The sequence below is a fragment of the Triticum aestivum genome, chromosome 3A (assembly GCF_018294505.1).
Source record: "Triticum aestivum cultivar Chinese Spring chromosome 3A, IWGSC CS RefSeq v2.1, whole genome shotgun sequence".
Taxonomy (NCBI): domain Eukaryota; kingdom Viridiplantae; phylum Streptophyta; class Magnoliopsida; order Poales; family Poaceae; genus Triticum; species Triticum aestivum.
Genome location: NC_057800.1, coordinates 747,413,381 through 747,420,931, shown reverse-complemented (window position 1 = coordinate 747,420,931; position 7,551 = coordinate 747,413,381). Strand labels below are relative to the sequence as shown.

At 43.0% G+C, this 7,551-nt stretch overlaps 1 pseudogene; it reads left to right on the top strand.

Moving 5' to 3' along the window:
- The first annotated feature begins 1,557 nt into the window (after window positions 1–1,557).
- The window catches only part of LOC123057365 (uncharacterized), an 8,113-nt pseudogene continuing 2,119 nt past the window's right edge, over window positions 1,558–7,551 (top strand).

The window sequence follows — 7,551 nt, the reverse complement described above, 5'->3', positions numbered from 1 at the left end:
ACTTGTATTGTAGGTAAGGAATAGAGAGATAGCAACCGGAGTACGAGTATGAACCGGTTAGGACTCTATGGACCGACGGGCGCCACCCGTGTATATAAGGGGGCGACCCGGTGGCGGTTCAAGGCAGATAACCACAACTCGAGCCTAGGCGAAGCTTGTTTGCTCCCTAGCCATCGAGATCATATCAATTCCATCACAACTAGACGTAGGCTTTTACCTTCATCGAAGGGGCCGAACTAGTATAAAACCCTCGTGTCTTTGTGTCCGCTTTAAACCCCTTCAAGTAAACTCGTAGCGATGGCTCCACGACTAAGTCCTTTCGCTAGGACATTTACCGTGACAAATCCACGACGGTGCACATGAGAGCTTGGAGTCGACGGGGCGCGGGGTGGCACGTACGACCACCATGGAGTCATGTTGAAGGTGGAGCTGGATTGAGGGGTTACGGCATAAGTCGACGGGGTCGAAGCCTATTCAGCAGGTGGGAAAAAGTGAGTGACATGCAGTTCAGACTGGAGCCTAGTGGTCTGATGGAAGCGTGAAACTCGTCATTGGTCGGTGATGATCGATGGTACTATACAGTGGGGGTTGAGTGGTGTGGTTTCGCGACCCTTGAGACTCGACCAGGACAGCAGAGGCTCGACGCGGTAATAGCGGCGAGGCGTGCGGTATGCACGGGGCATGGAGACGGGCCAGGGCTCTGGTGGTCATACATGTGGTGAGACAACTATGAATTTGACTCGAGGTAACTAAAAGCAACGGTGAAATTCCTTCAAGTTTCAGACAGGCGGTCAAGAAAGAAGCGGTGATGTTGAGTTCAGGTAATTCTTATGTGTGACACCCAATATGTGAGTTGTTCACTTTCACGCAGGTCAATGATAAGTGTGTGATGACGTTGGACTGATGCTCTGGAACTTGGGAGCACAAACTAGAGTAACAAGGAACTTAATTTTGCTCGAGTGTTGACTGTGGTCAAGAAAAAAAGGGACTACAAGTTGCAGGTGGAGTCATATGGAGTCTTTGGAGTAGCAGCGGTGCTCATGGGATAAACTCAAGTCCAATGTACATGGAAGTTTGACGCGTTGACAAATTCAGGGTGGTGAAGAATATTCGCCAAGGTGGAGTTTGTTAGAGTTGTGTCGAATATTGTGTACAAAGTTAGGTTATAGTTGGACTCTGAGTTGTATTGTGTTTAGATAGGATATGGAGTCGTGTCTTAGTAGGACACTTGTATCCTATGCCTCTCATATATAGCGAGGCTAGACACACGATGTAACCTATGCCAACATAATATCACAGACGCGCAAGGGGGAGCCGGCGGCGTGTGCCGGCGCCCGGGTGGCCGGGTGCGGTATTGTGATGGTGTCACGGGGAGGAGCGCCCGTAGTCAGGCCCGTGGATGTAGCCATATCAATGAATCTCGTTAACAAATCTCGGTGTCGTGCTCGTGTGATTACTTGATCCTCTAATGATCGACGGAGTCCCTCGAATTTATTCTAACAATCACCGGTGTGGGAGATGGGTCTCACCGTTGGCCATCCCCATCGCCAATAGTAGATGACCTGCGTCTCCAAAGGAGCAGCCACAGGGAAGGAGACAACCGTCACCAGGAGCGCACCCCTCCCCACCACTGTCGACCGCGCGAGCTTCACCGGCGGCGGCAAGAAGGGAGGAGGGAAATGGGTCAGGCTAGAGTTCCCTCGCCGAAGCCCGTGGAGGCGACATGGCGCCAAACCGTTTTTCCCCTCTAGCCTGGTGGAGACATATGTGCACTCTGACTTGTTGCAACGACAACATGTTTGCAAGAATTATCAACCCACGATAGGGTAGTATCACTACTCTTCTCTTGGTTCAATGTACAAATCACAACCAGTGTAGTGCGTCTAAAGTGTCAAGGAAATACAAGAAACCTGCCTCCATGGTGCGGTGAACTTATCTATATATATTCGTACGAAAGCATGGTATATGTATAACTGTAGCACGGTACGCATGCATGCAACTAACTGTCCATGGACGTTCTAACTTGCATTTGGGCATGATTGCCCTGTGCGAGTGCATGTGCATGCCCTGATGGTGAGTTCGCAGCTCCTGCATGGAGGTGTTTCACGTGGGCTACTTGGCAAGTCCACCCTTATGATGATGATGTTGCTCTACTTTAAGGGTGTCTTCAGTATCGGCCTCGCCTAAATCCCTAGTTGAAAGGTATGTCGACCAACCTTGCTGGTGCACGAGCTGTATACTCCAAGAGATGTTGTGCTCCGGCGAGATCGAGATGTGCCTTCCTAGCTTCATATAGTTTATGAGGAGAGGAGGATACCATCAACAGGAGCACGGAGGGCAGTTGCCAAGCCATTTTATCATCTGGTCATCAACAGGAGAATTCGAGATCTTGTCATCTGGTCATATAGGCATGCATGGGAATTCAATTTTGTGGCATTTGGGTGGGCGGTACCTTTCACAGCACAGGATGAGGACCATTTTGTGTCCTTGGAAAGCGACACGTCGATGATCATCTGGCTGCATGAGCTTTCCTGAGGTAATGGAGGTTGCTGTTGCTGAATATGAGACTCGTTTAAAGATGTTGGGCCACGGCGCTCCCATATCAAACTTAGACGACGTTCTCTGGTATTCCTACTCTTCTACTTCAGCTAGTCTAGAATCCTTTCATCAATCTCTAGTTCTTTTTAAGTGTTTGCTTTACCTTTTTTTGGTCTAGTTTTCCTCATAAATCAGGCCAATTTCCCTACCTATATGAAATGTAAGAACACTTTGTCCTCTCATGATGTTTGTCCAAAGAGAAAAATCTCGGAGAAGTCTCTCATCGTAAACGTATGCATGCACATGTAATTAAGCATGTGTTTTTCTACAACACAAAGTTGCATCGATCCAAATGTACACGCAATGAGTACAGAGCTCGCATCTGTAACTGTTCTAATGCAGATGCTACGTACACAAAATTAATTAAGTGCCTTTATTAGGTAAGATGTCTCCATCAGACACATTTTTAGTCTGGGAATTGCCATGAAGCATGTGCTCATTTTCGTACTACACCACATATATGTTCTTTTCAGTGCTTAATAACTACGGGTTGGGAGCACAAAATCCTATTCGTAATTACTCGCTCCATCCATAAAAAGATTTTGTTTTAAGCTTTGAGCATAACCTATGGAACACGGCCTAATTTGCCATTACTTTTTAGTGTGCATGCTAGTATGGTAAGATATTTCAATTGCCAAATATTACGTGATCACGAGTTAAAAGGATGGATAAATCTGTCTGATCAATATGCTTGCACGGTGCAATTTCTTGGTGAGATGTTGCAATTATTGATTAATGTTTTGAGTCGTGATAGAGCACGGTGTGGTACCGTAGTGTACCAGGCACCAAACAGTGGACACTACAATCATGGACAGTGACCCAACTTAATTATATTTTCTTTTTTGTCAATTTATGTAAAACTCATTTTACAACGCAAGTCTACAAATGGACTCTATATCAACCAATGGGAGCATATATCTAGAAAACTTGAACCTAAGCTATCTTCTTATTTTTCATATATCAAGACTTCCATGTGCCTTCACTCTTCTTCCTTCCTTCATACTATTTGGGATCTACTGAGGGCAACTCCAATGCGGGTCATCAAATCGTCCGCAAATGTCCGGACCGGACGGTCCGAACACTTCGAGCTATCGAACGGAAGTTATCAGTTTCTCCGGACTGGTCCGAACGTCTGAAACCCTCCCACCGGTACCAAACTGGGGGAGGTTTGGGGGAATCTGGACATCTAACTAGCTCAATGTTAGTTGGACCACCTCGTGCCACACCCACCTATCCCACTCACCTCTTTTTCCTCTCAGTCCGCCTAGCCCATTGTCCAGATTTGATGACTATGGTTAGATGGCCGGCACCCCGCCTGCTGTCCATGGACACATCCGAATGTGTCCACGGACATTTGGCGTTGTCCATTTGATGATCCCCATTGGAGTTTACCTGATATATGATTCTTCAGCTAGCTTGAACTAATTGAGGTGCATGTTCCCTTAGTCCAATCACATATATGTGGCACATAATAATTTTTACGTTTGGCGTTGTAATAAGTCTAGTTTTGCTAAGAGTGGACATTAGTGTAGCGTGTCCTGCGTAGTAGCTGTCAACCTGACGTGCATAGTAACATATTGCATCATGGAAGTGATCGATGTAATCATGTAATTTGTGCATGTGCATTAGTTGTTTAAGTGTTAACTCAGAAGAAAATTTGAAGAGAGAGAAAACTAATTGTTGTCTCGTGTTCGCGGTGACTGCTTCATGTCATCGACCGCAATGAAGAATGAAAGAACTCATTGGCGTACATATGTATAGTACCCACTGCAGTACATATATGTCCGGCTATGTGCAGTGCCCCTGGAACTATCATAGTAGCTTGGACGAACACTGTTGCTTGCAAAACACCTGGCTTCAAATAAACACTTATTTGTTCACGTGGATAATCAACCCTCATGTAACAGAAGAACAGCTCTCTGCACCCGAGCATGCACGCAACCAAGAACACGGCCGTGCGTATTGACAAAGGAAGTTGAATCGGACTCAATTGCATGTCATCATTTTCTATCTCGATTTCAAATTGGAAGAAAAACCTCATGGCCCAGCAACCCTACTTCAACTGGTGGTTGTACTTTAATTTATTACCATGTGGTGCGTGATGAGCAATCAAAACATGATGAAAAGGTTTTTTTCCACAAAAAATATAGTTTTTTTGTCTCCTAGATTTTAAAATTAGATTTTTTTGCGGGATTTTTTTATCCTAACTTCTGGTAATGAGCAGATTATGGCTTTAACCATATTATATTCAGTATGGTTGATAACATGGCGGAGATTTTGCACATGTAGCAACCATGTACATGACAAACATAAATAGAATAATTAGGAAATATTACATTCTGGAAGGTGATAGATGTTATATATGCATGTGCATTAGTTTTTTAACCATTAAGACGCGAGAAAAATTAATGCGAGAGAAATTTAGTTGTCATCTCATATTCATGGGGACTATTTCATAGCATCGGTGGATATGAAGCTGAGAAGAGTACGTATATGTCCGGCTCATACAGTCCCCGCAACTATCATGGTAGAAATGGACACTGGTACCTGCAAACCACCTGACTTCAATTAAAAACTTATCACAACAATCGGCCCTCGAGTAATAAAATAGGAGGTCTTAATTTGCTCTCTGCCCCCGAGAATGCACACAACCAAGAACACAGTCATGTGTATTAACCATGGGAAGTATAATCAATGGATTGTCAAGGTGGCCAACTCGCTGAGGTTCGAGAGAAACTTCTACTTGATATAAAAGTGGATGAAAAAACCGCCGCTCACCACACCTATTTTACTATCGGTTGCAATTTTACCTCCTAGATTTGAAATTAGACAACTTTGACCCTAAATTTCTGGTACATGCAAATCACCTTGCTTCAAATAAACACTTATTTGTTCACGCGGACCATCGACCATCGAGTAATAGAACAAGAGCTCTCTAGATCCGACCATGCACACAACCAGTCAACCAAGAACACGGCCATGCGTATTCACCAAGTAGAATCGGACTTGATTGCAAACATTTTCTATCTTGATTTTAAATTGGAGAAAAAACTCGTTGCCCAATACACCTACCTCTACCGGTGGTTGTAGTTTAATTTGTTACCATGTGTACATGGTGAGCAATCAAAACATAATTAACAAAAGTAGTTTATTTGTCCCATAGATTTTGCAATTATAATTTTGTTATTCCAACTTCTGGTAATGAGCAGATTTGGGCTTTGACTATTCCAATCAGTGTGGTTGATATCATGGCAGAGATTCTGCACACATAGCAACCATATGTCAACATGACAAACATAAGTAAAATAATGCGAGGTGATCGATGTTATATATGCACATGCATTATTTTTATAACTATTAATAAACAAGAAAAATTAATGCGAGAGAGATTTAGTTGGCATCTCGTATTCACAGCGACTATTTCATATAAGCGATGGATATGAAGATGACAAGAGTACTTATATGTCCGACTACATATAGTACCCGCAACTACCATAATACAAATGAACAGTGGTACTTGCAAACCACCTGACTTCAATCAAACACTTATATTTGTTGACACCGACGAGCGGCTCTCGAGTAATAAAATAAGAGCTCATAATTTGCTCTCGACACCCGAGAATGCACACAACCAAGAACACCGTCATGTGTATTAAGTATTATCCATGGAAGTCAATTGCTCAAGGTTGCCAACTCGCTCAGGTTCGAGAGAAACTTCTACCTTGATATAGAAGTGTATGAAACATTCGTCACAAGCAACACCTATTTAACTATCGGTTGTAGTTTGGCCTCCTAGATTTTGAACTTACACAAGTTTGACCCTAAACTTGCTGAAATTCTCCTTTCTTTAGTAATGAATGTATGTTTCTTTTTATCTTTTTGTTGTGCCGATTTGTTTGTGCGCAAAAGCACCACCATATAAATTTCACTAGGTTGGCAATCAGATCACCCAGCCTTTAAATTTTAGAATATAGGGATACAAATAAACTTACCTAAAACTTGAGTGGTCAAATATAGTTTTAGTCCCTTCCAATGCAAAACTAAGTTGTGTATGCAACACAAACTCTTGAGTCGGTGTCACTTTTTCTTCATGTATACATGACATGCACATTTCAAGATTGAAGTTCAACTCGTTTTGACATATCCCACATTTTATGACATCTTTGGGACGCAATATAATGGAAATACGGAAATAGAAGAAAAACAGATGATGAGAACGACGCGACGTCTTGGTTCCTATCAAAAATGAAAACACAGGAACTGTTGAGAACAAGTGGTTGTCTCAAAATAGAGTGTGGGTTATGGCTTGCTAGAGTTCAAACAAAAAATATATGTAGGCCTACCAAATTGTTAGTACCATTTAACTATATGGGGTGGCCTGGATAATTAATTATGTGGTGGCAAATTAGCTATCAAGCTTAGGCCCTGTTTGGTTCGGCTGTGGATTTCTAAAAGTAGCTGTGAAAAATCTGCTGTGAAAAACAACTGTGGAAAATCTGATATGAAAAAGATATAGGTCATTTGGCAAACCAGCTGATACATCTTTTTTAGATTTTGGCCTGCAACGGAATCAGATTTTGGAAAACACGTCCTGGGCTGCTTCCGCTTTTGGTTCAGATTTTGGCAGCGGATTTCTAAAATCGGATTCTGCTGGGTTCGCCCTTTGGTTCAGATTCTGCTGTGCGGCATCAGAATCCGTCGATAAAAACTGAACCAAACAGGGCTTTAGTAAATTAGAGTACACAAACTAATTTATTGCAAACTGTAGCTAGCATGGGTACCTCTCTCAGCCACGTCAGTATTCACCATAAAAAGTGTGCAAAGGAAGGAAAACAACAACAATATGTGTCCTCTTCTCTATTCCTCCAAATCTCCACAGGCTATACATATATAGAGTGTGTGTCTCCCTTCTCTCTCATCTATTTTGGTGCTGCTAGCTACCTTGCTCTCTTC